General features: G+C 38.2%; 1 pseudogene; it reads left to right on the top strand.

Annotated features, from left to right (window-relative positions):
* Window positions 1–1,205: 1,205 nt before the first annotated feature.
* LOC134385049 (large ribosomal subunit protein eL22-like) lies at window positions 1,206–1,715 on the top strand (annotated as a pseudogene).
* Window positions 1,716–10,093: the final 8,378 nt, after the last annotated feature.

Here is a 10,093-nt window from a genome sequence, read left to right as displayed (position 1 = left end):
GACTGACAGACTTCCTGAACACAAAACCTTCAGTTAGAAAAACAGGATATCCAGGACAAATCAGGACTGTTGGTCACCTAACAAAGGCAAGGATATAGGAAGAGTCAGAGAAGGCTTCATACAAGACAGGACATGGAAGTTGAAAAGGATCTTGTAGAGTTAGTTGGAATGGATTGGCTACCTTCATTAACACATTTAACATATATACAAGCTAACTCCCTCCTCTACTCTTCAATAGTTCTAGCAACTATCTAGTGATTCCATTCCTGTGGCAAAAGAAAAAATTACAGCAAATTTAGTTTAAACATCGAATTGACTTTTATTTGCCATTCTAGAATTGGACAACATCTCATTTGATAAAATAGATTGTGTGCTCCACTGATCTAGCAGAGAGGTGTTGGCATTATAGGCAGGAAAGGGCTGAAGGAAGCAGAAACAGAGAGCAAAACACAGATTGGTCATTTCATAGTTACATTTCTTATACTGTAGTGTTAAAACAGAGGGAACTTTCTTTTCATGCCACCTCAGGGAAACGGGGCCCTTTCTCATTGGTTTCTGTAAGTCTCCTGGGTTTTTGTTGTTGTTGTTGTTGTTTTTAAATTGGCCCATTTCAAAGTTCAGTTTCATTATCTGGCACTTACCACCAGTGACTCCATTCTGGTTTGGTCTGGTCTGTTGGGTATAGAGCAGGAGCTCAGTCCAAAACAATGGCCTCCCATAAATTTTGTTTAACAATTTTACTTTCTTTTGATTGTCATATGGTTTGAAATCTTTCATTCAGCCATTGGCTTCTCTTTTCACTACTGCATCTGTGTGTGCTAGACAGTTTTCTAGTTGCTATTGTTAAATAAGAATTATATGAGGCCATTGTTTTTTACTAAGTTCCTACACTAGACCCTAAATACCAGACTAAAGATCAAAATGGAGTCACCCCTGCTAAGTTCCACATCACCAAACCTAAACTATGTTGTGGTCTGACCTTCTGAGAAATCAGGAGAGAGATAACAGCCAATTTACCAAACGGGCTAGTTTAAATCTTCAATAGGCATGATAACGAATTTCTCTCTGCTAATCCTTGTACAAAAAAGATAGCTTGAAGTAAACTGATGTTAAATAATTAGTTATTTTTCTATTTTCTGTCTCCCTGTTCCTACCTTACAAGGAAAGTAACTTTGATTTGACCATTCTGGGCCTCTGCTGCTGCCATGGTGTCTGTGAAAAAGTTTGTGGTGAAGGGGGGCAAAAAAAAAAAGAAGTAGGTTCTGAAGTTCACCTTTGACTGCACCCACCCTATAGAAGATGGAATCATGGATGCTGCCAATTTTGAGCAGTTTCTCCAAGACAGAATCCAAGTGTGGTTGGTCTGTTAGTTCAGTTGGTTTTGATACAGCCTTCTACCACCAAGGTCAGGGGCTTGGTTCCCCATACCAGCCAGCTGCCCAAAACAAAACACATTAAATAAAAAGAAAAAACAAAAAACACAAAGTGCATGGAAAAGCTGGGAATCTTGGTGGAGGGGTTGTGGCTATGGAAAGGAGCGAGAGCACTGTAACTTGAGGTGCCTTTTTCCAAAAGGTATTAGAAATATCTTATGAAAAAATATTTAAAGAAGGATAATCTATGTGATTGGTTGTGTGTAGTTGCTAACAGCAAAAAGTTACCAGTTACGTTACTTCCAGATTAGCCAGGATGAAGAAGAGGTAGATGAGGATTAAAACTCATTTATCTGGAATATTTTGCATGAGTTCTTGAATAAAACTTGGGAATAAAAAAACCAAACCAAAACAAACAAACAAAAGAAAGTAAAAGGAAAAGACTGATCTGCTTTTTGTTCTGTCTCTACTTTCTTCAGCCTTATCTGAAGGCTCCTCGCTCACTGAAATAGTTATTCTATCTTATGTAATGAAGTGTTGCCCGATTCTAGAATTGCAATAAAGCCCATTGAGATATTTAAATTTGTTGTAATTTTGTCCTTTGATACTATATTTCTCTTCAATGCTGCATTAAATGAAAGCTTTTTGTAATTCCTCCTCCTCTCCAAATGTATTAAATTACAACAGAGGGCTGACCAGTTAGGTCAGTTGGTTAGAGAGCAGTGTTACAACACCAAGGTCAAGGGTTGGGATCCCCATACTGGCCAGCTGCAAATAAAAAAAAAAAGAATTACAACAGAGTCTTTATTTGTGACAATTATTTGTTGCCCTTGGGTCAACAATTAGAGAGAAGAAACATAAAATTGGTTTTCATTGAATACAGATTCTCATAAGCAACTGTTGACCCCACTTGAAACTAGAGAATGGAGAGGATATTCACTTACTTTGAATACGATAAACCAGGGCTTCTCAAACTTTAAGGTGCTTAAAAATTACCACCACCTTCCCCTATCTTGTTAAAATACAGATTCTGACAAGTGGGGCTGGAATTCTGCATTTCTAACAAGCTTCCAGCTGATTGCTTTGCTGCTGGTCCTAGGACCACACTTTAAATAGCAAGGCCCTAAAGCAAACAGGTCATGTCTGCAATTTGTATGTTCCCAAGCCTCCCTCTACTCTCTAAAATTCTTTTACATTGCTGTTAAGTCTGAAATTCCACCAATTACACATTTGTGAAACAAACTGCATATTCATTCACAATTTAATATTAATTCTTGGGCTGGCAAGTTAGCTCACTTGGTTAAGGTGTCATGCTGACAATACCAAGGTGCAGGTTTTGATCCCTGTACTGGCCAGCTGCCAAAAGAAAAAAAAAGCTTAATATTAATTCTTTCAATCAAATGGTTTTCCTTATATCTACTGAGTTAGAAACTTTAAGACAGGACATTGTTTGTTTGGTTGGTTGTTTTTTTTTGCAGCTGGCCAGTAGGGGGATCCAATCCTTGACCTTGGTGTTATAACACCTTGCTCTAACCAACTGAGAAACTGGCCAGCCTGGACATTGATTTTTACGGGTAAGAAAATTTTTTTTTTTTTTAATTAATAAGATGACTGGTAAGGGGATCTTAACCCCCTGACTTGGTGTTGTCAGCACCACGCTCTCCCACGTGAGCTAACCTGCCATCCCCATATAGGGATCTGAACACACACACGGCCTTGGTGTTACCAGCACCGCACTCTCCCAAGTGAGCCACAGGCCGGCCCTTGGGTAAGAGAATTTGAATGAGACATTGTATTAAAGGGTGAACATAAAGGTGTATGAAAGGATTCGGAAGAAGTGGGCGTTGGGCAGCTGCAAAGTATTGTGAAAGAAGAGACACCTGAGGTTGGGCAAAGGCAAGAGGGGGAAGTAGGAGGAGGTGAAGAAAGAGAGGTGAGAGGCTACCTATACAAACCTCAGAAGCCTTGCCTCGGGCCAGTCTGAGGAAATGTAGTGATCCTAATAAAAACAGCAAGTCTATTCCAAACTTTTTATACAAAGTAATATGATACATGTATATGTCAATAAAGATATATTGTTTTTTCTTAATTTGCTTGTGCAGTTGTGAAATGCAGGTCACTTTGTTAAATGTACAAGCCAGTTGAGACTCCAGGGAATATCTTTTAATAAAAATTAAAGATTCCAAGACAGGATTTAGAGCTAAAGGGAAGACTAGTGAATGACATCACAGAATGGTAGTGCCTAAATGAGTCAGAGATTCTGAGGTTTTATTCTTTTTATTCTGTGGATGAGGAAACTGAAAACAAGCAGGTTTAATTGGATTACTCACTGTCATTCAAATAGTTAATAAAATAGCTTGAACTTGAATACCTGGACTCTTGACTTTTATCCTTTGTTTTTTGACCTTGGTGTTATTAGCACCACACTCTAACCAATGAAGCTACCAGCCAGCCCAGGCCTCTTGACTTTTAATCAAGTGCTTTCTGTAGTACTACACACTAGTTCAAAAACCCTGGTTAACATTTCCCCCAAAGCTTTATATTTTTATTTCATTCAGTTCTTTTTTTAATGTACAGAAGCCTTTCTATGCTTAGTGATATTATACTTAATGGTCCAACTAATTTTGACTAGTTTTCCTGTTGTTGTTTTTTTTTTTGATGGGTTCTGTCTTCATTTCTAGGAGACTCACACAATTTTTTATCTATAAGTTCAAAACCAAAATGAGGCCATTTATTTTCTGAACATATTCCAGGTGTCACCAGGAGCCTTCCTTTTTAGAAAATAATGAGACCTATTTTCCTGTACTGAAAATGTTGGAGTAAGCAGGACTAAAGCCATGTTGGGACCTAAAACCGCATGGGCTCTAAAAGATTTTAAAAGGACCCAGTTTTTTTCTTGGCATGCATTTCTCTGAGTTCCCGCTTTTCCCATGGTTATTTAATATTTTGAATCTTGGTTATAGGGCAAGATGACATTATTTACATGAATGTAAAGTTGTTTTCTAGTCAGCGTGGAGCTGCAGACTTGCACGTACTACCCAGAGACCCTGAGGTAACAACAAAGATGGGAACAGAAACCAGACAGAGTCTCGGTGAGACTTTGCACCTGAAACCTTGCATGAAGACCTTGCTGCTCATGTGCCCCTCCCTCCTGCTTTTCATTTTCCTATCTTCTGTTCCCTCAACCCCCTCTTAAAAAACCCCTCAGTAAACCTGAGTCTTTGAGATGGCTTTGCCCTGGCCATTTTCCTTCAGGTTTACTGGAGAGATGGGTTAGCCTAACATTTCTCCTTCGATCACTGGCATTCATGAATAAAGCCTGTTACAGGGCACACTCAGCTCCTGGCTGAGGCTTCCCCAAATTGATATCAAGCACACAGGTCTGGCTACCTGCTCCCAGACAAAAGCAAACCAATCAAAAGTCAAATATTGGTAAAAATGGAAGTCAGCCTTTATTCACGAATACTAGTGACCTGGAATGTGGGAAGCGAAAAGCAGGAGAGAAGGAGACATGAGCTAAGAGAGGTCCGTGTCTATGGGTCAGGTACAAGGTCTTGCCAAGGCCTTGTCTGGTTTCTATTCTCATCTTCGCTGTTATCTCAGGACCTGCAAGATTTTCACTTGCTCTGGAGTAGAATCAACTCTTCTGCAAAGTCTCTTTTTGCATAGTTTCGCTTCACAGAGCTCTGGTGACTTGGCTGGTGCCCAAGGTCAGCTTCCAGGCATTTGGCTTTGATCACATCTCAAAACTCTACAAGTCTCAAAGAAAGAACTGTTAGCTTTACAAAGTACTGATTAGCTTCTCAGCCTTGTTTTCCTATTTAGCAAGCAAGATAAGAAGGTCAGGGGGCGAGAAGAAAGAGTAGAGAGAAAAAAGTGTCCTTTTTAAAATACCTCTCCCTGCAGCCCAGGTGGTTTTATGTTTATGGCTTCAGCCCTGCTCACTCCAACAAGCTGACTTCCATTTTCACCAATATTTAATTTTTGTATTGTTTTTTATCTAAGGGCAGGTAGCTGGACCTGTGAGTTTGATATCAATTTGGGGAAGCAATAGCCAGGACATGAGAGTGCGCTGTCACAAAAAGACGCCTGGTTTTCTTCTGAAATTCCTCCACCTACCATACTCTATGGCTGGATTTGAACAGCCAAAAGTGGATGTGAAATAGAAGCTAGAGCCAAATGAGATACACCTGTGAATCTTGACCTGCTGGCTTTACCTACTTTGCTAGGACACACCTAGAAGCATCTGGAAGGTAAATATTGAACAAATGAAAGACAATGCTACATCATGATGTAGATCACAAAGCAGTGATATTTATCACTAGAAATGGCACAAACTAATATGTTACCTTCTCAGGCTCCACTTTATTACTTATCGAAAGTGCATTATGACATCAGATTTTTATACTCCAGGGTAAATTTAACTCAATTTATTATGTTATAAAGAATAATTTGAATCTTATACCTCAGTGGTACTCTAAGGTCTCCAGTCTTTTTTTTTTTTTTTGCAGCTGGCTGGTACAGAAATCAAACCCTGGAGGTCTCCAGCCCTTGGGGTCTCTAGTCTTCTCCATTGCTGTAGAGGGCAAGTAAGCATTGTTTTGGTAGAAAAGCTCTCCAGAACTGCTGAAATCACATTGGGTAGAGAACAGACCATTCTGGCATTATAATTACAGTTTTGTAGAAATCTTAGGAAGATTTGTCCCTTTATGGGTGATATTCCTAAGGAGTTAGTAAGAGAATTAGAATCTCACAATAGGGGCCGGCCTGTGGCTCACTCGGGAGAGTGCAGTGCTGATAACACCAGGGCCATGGGTTCGGATCCTATATAGGGATGGCCGGTTAGCTCACTGGGTGAGCGTGGTGCTGACAACACCAAGTCAAGGGTTAAGATCCCCTTACCGGTCATCTTTAAAAAAAAAAAAAAAAAAAGAATCTCACGATAGGATGTCATAACCTCCTTGCAGTTGAAGGTAGGAAAGAAAACTGATACAAACATCCTTTAGGGTCAATATTAGCCTGGCAGGGGGGCGGGGGGGAACTTACCCGGATGAATCATAAAATTTTCCCATGATGGCAAATAAAATCATAGAATCAAAGAGATTAACTAGTACAAACTTGCATTTTGTAGATGATGAAAGTAATCCTTATGTTCTCATATACTTAATGTCCTGCCATTAATGAACTTAGGGGAAAAAACAAAATCTACACAAACTGTAAGAAAGTAAAAGAAGTCAGAGCCCAGAGAAATGGCAGCTATGGCATTCCATGTTTATTACCTCTCTATACTACTTTTCATACTATAAATTTCAGATAATTGTATAACCATTTAATGCCACTTTCATTCTTTTCTGGAGTTTAGAATAGCTGAGTTCAGACACCTTAAAACTGAATTTGCTACATAGAACCTAATAATACCTCACTATATAAATAAAGGGAGTATAAAGAAAAAATAATCACATCTGCAGGTGCTGAGGCAATTAAAAGAGAAGGTATAAATATTATTCACTTTAAAATTCATCAGCATCTCAATACAGATGCCTGTATTGTTTTCTAAGAAATTGCAAAGTGTAGAATGAGCCAAAGTGTTCAATAAAAAATAAAAATAACAGATATGAGGAAATTGTCTTTAAAATTCGTACTGTTTTTGCCTCATAAAGGATAAAAATCACTTCTCTTTTCTCTTTTATAAATGTTTCCTTTGATTAGCTTTCACGCAATGCTTATAGTGCTGAGAGTCCAATCCCCAGGAATCCTAAACTTCAAACACAAAATTCAAATGGAAAAGAAAATGCAAAGTTTTTCCCAATTTCCAGACGAACTTTCAGAAGTTTTGCTTTCCAGATACAATAAAAACGATTCAGGTTGGCTTAAGGATATATTTTATACTGATTAAAGATTTTTTAGATTTATTATAAAGAATTTTCTTGAATAATTTATTTATTTTGGTTTTGGCGGCTGGCTGTTACAGGAATCCAAACCCATGACCTTAAGGCTGCACTCTAACCTGCTGAGCTAACTGGCCAGCCCCTCTTGAATAGTTTGTTTATTTATTTATTTTTGGTGGCTGGCCAGTGTGGGGATATGAACCCTTTGACCTCGGTGTTATAATACTGTTCTGTAACCAACTGAGCCAACTGGCCAGCCCCTCTTGAATAGTTTAAGAGAAAAAAACCAGGGATCTTAATTTCTAGAGATTATTTTATCTTTAGATGATCAAATCCCTATGCAGCAAAATAATTTTGTTAAATAAAAATTATAGAAGACCATTGTTTTGGACTAAGTTCCTGCACTAGACCCCAAAAGACCAGACTAAAAATCAAAACAGAGTCACCCCTGCTAATCCCATATCACTGAGGTTGTGGTCTGACCTTCCAAGAAATCAGGAGAGAAAGGCAATTTCCCAAACAAACCAGTTTAAATCTTTAATAGGTATGATCCCTCTGCTTTAATCCTCACACAAAAGAGAGAGCCTGAAGTAACCTGATGTTAAGTAGTCAGTTATTTTCCTGTTGTTCTGTCCCCACCTTACAAGAAAAGTAATTTTGAAATGACCAATCTGCTTTTTGTTCTTTGTTTCTGCTTTCTTCAGCCTTTATCTGTCTATAAAACCAACCTCCTCTGCTCGGCTCTTTGGAACATTCACTCTATTTTATGGAATGAGGTGTTGCCCAATTCTAGAACTGCAGTAAAGCCAGTTGAGATCTTTAACTAAAATTTTTTTTTTTTTTGGTGGCTGGCCCATATGGGGATTCGAATCCTTGACCTTGGTGCTCTAACACTGCACTCTAACCAAGTGAGCAAACCAGTCAGCCCTATTTGTTGTAATTTTGTCTTTAACAATTTGCATTTGTGGTTAGAACGTTACAGTAATGACTCCCAAAGTATCACGAGTCCTTGTTTTCATAGTTCTTTGCAGTGTGATGTTGCCTCTCTTTCCATCAAAAGGTGGAGTCTATTACTCTGCCCTCTAGAATCTGGACAGGCCTGGTGATTTGCTTTGACCCATAGAATTTTTTTTTTTTTTGATGGCTGGCCAGTATTGGGATCCGAGCCTTTGAACTTGGTGTTATAACACTGTGCCCTGACAAGAGGAATTTGGCAGAAGTGATGTTGTATGAGTTCCAGAGCCTGTGCCTTAAGATTATTGGAAGCTTCTGCCTTCGCTCTTTGGCTGCAAAGCTGCCACATAAAGAAGCTGGCTGTTGAATGATGAAAAACCACCTGGAGAAAAAAGTCCCAGTCTTGAAGCTATCTCCACCAAGGTCAAGAAACAAACACTATGATGAGCCATGATCATAATCTTTACGTTACATTTTTTGCTAAATATGAAATAAATATACTGTACAATACACATATAAATAAACAGTAGGTTTTTTCTAGTATCCTCTAAGAGAATGCCTATAGTATGTTAACAAGCCTGGAGATTATACTGTAAAATGAACAGAGGGTGGAGGTCAGCAATGTTGTGTCATTACTTTAAAAGTCCTTAATTTAATACAGATAAGGCATGGGTCACCCTTTCTCCACTATCGTGTTGGGTGTGGTGGCCTCCCTTCCTCACCATGTCTTCTCACAAGACTCCAGGATCAAGTGATTCTTGGCCAACAAACCAAAGCAAAATTGGTCCATTCTCTGGTGGATTTGGATGAAAACTGGTAATAAAATTAGGTCCAACTTTAAGAGGAGACATTGGAGAAGAATGAAGCTGGGTCTATAAAGAATTGCAAATGAGGTGGCACACATATTTACCAATTGATCAATGTCACTATCATCTTACCATATCAAGCTGCAAATCTGGACATGTTTTATCAGAGAAATTCTTTGTTTCTGTGCTCTGCATGAGTAGATTGACTCTGTAATAAATACAACCTTTTGTTTGGGGAAGAGAGAAAAAAAAAAAGTATGAGCCAGAACTAGTGATCTTTGACAACTCCAAAGAAAAACCAGAAAAGCCAGTTAGATAGCTAGGGTCACAATCAGGTATGTAAGTGATGTAAGGAGCTAGTTTGGAAATTAAAAAAGAAAAAAATGGAAACAACATCTAAATTTAAGAGTAAAGAGAGAAAGATAGGAAATATAGTCGTTTGTTTTTTAAGTTATAGAATTTGTTTTCTGGCTGGTTCTTAATTATTTTGTTTGTGACATCAATTTTTGAGAATAAGAGGAAGATAAATACTGGAAATTTAGATAATATAGGTATTCCTATGCCTAAGCAGAAATTAAAGAATGCTGTATAGTCCCTTGGGCTTTGTGACTTTCTCATTTACATATTGCTTTCAAGGCTTTGGTTATAAACCAAACCTGTGCCTGAAGGTTAGTTCACTGGGTAAGAGCACAAAATTCACACTGGGCCTATATTTTTGAAAACAAGAGCACACCTTTCTAAAGGAATTTGTTGAATACTGTACAATAGAACTGAGGGTTATGTTACACCAGCAGGACTTTCTTTTCTTTTCAGTGTCACATTCAATAGAATTTTATTTGGAATATTTCCTGATGGTAAGACATCAGGATTTATGCTTAAATTTCCTATCTTTAAATAGGTTACCTTGGTCATGAGTCAGAATAATAGAGATATAAACATTCATTGCTCAGAGAAGTCATTAAGTAAACCCAGAAATGTTGTTGTTTTAAAGTTTACTCTTTTTTCCCCTAGCCCAAGAAAATGTATTTAATTGTTTTCTGAATCTCTCTAAAAGTATGGGTACACATCTCTC

This window comes from Cynocephalus volans, chromosome 8 (assembly GCF_027409185.1).
Source record: "Cynocephalus volans isolate mCynVol1 chromosome 8, mCynVol1.pri, whole genome shotgun sequence".
Lineage (NCBI taxonomy): Eukaryota > Metazoa > Chordata > Mammalia > Dermoptera > Cynocephalidae > Cynocephalus > Cynocephalus volans.
This window is presented reverse-complemented; position numbering and strand designations above follow the sequence as displayed.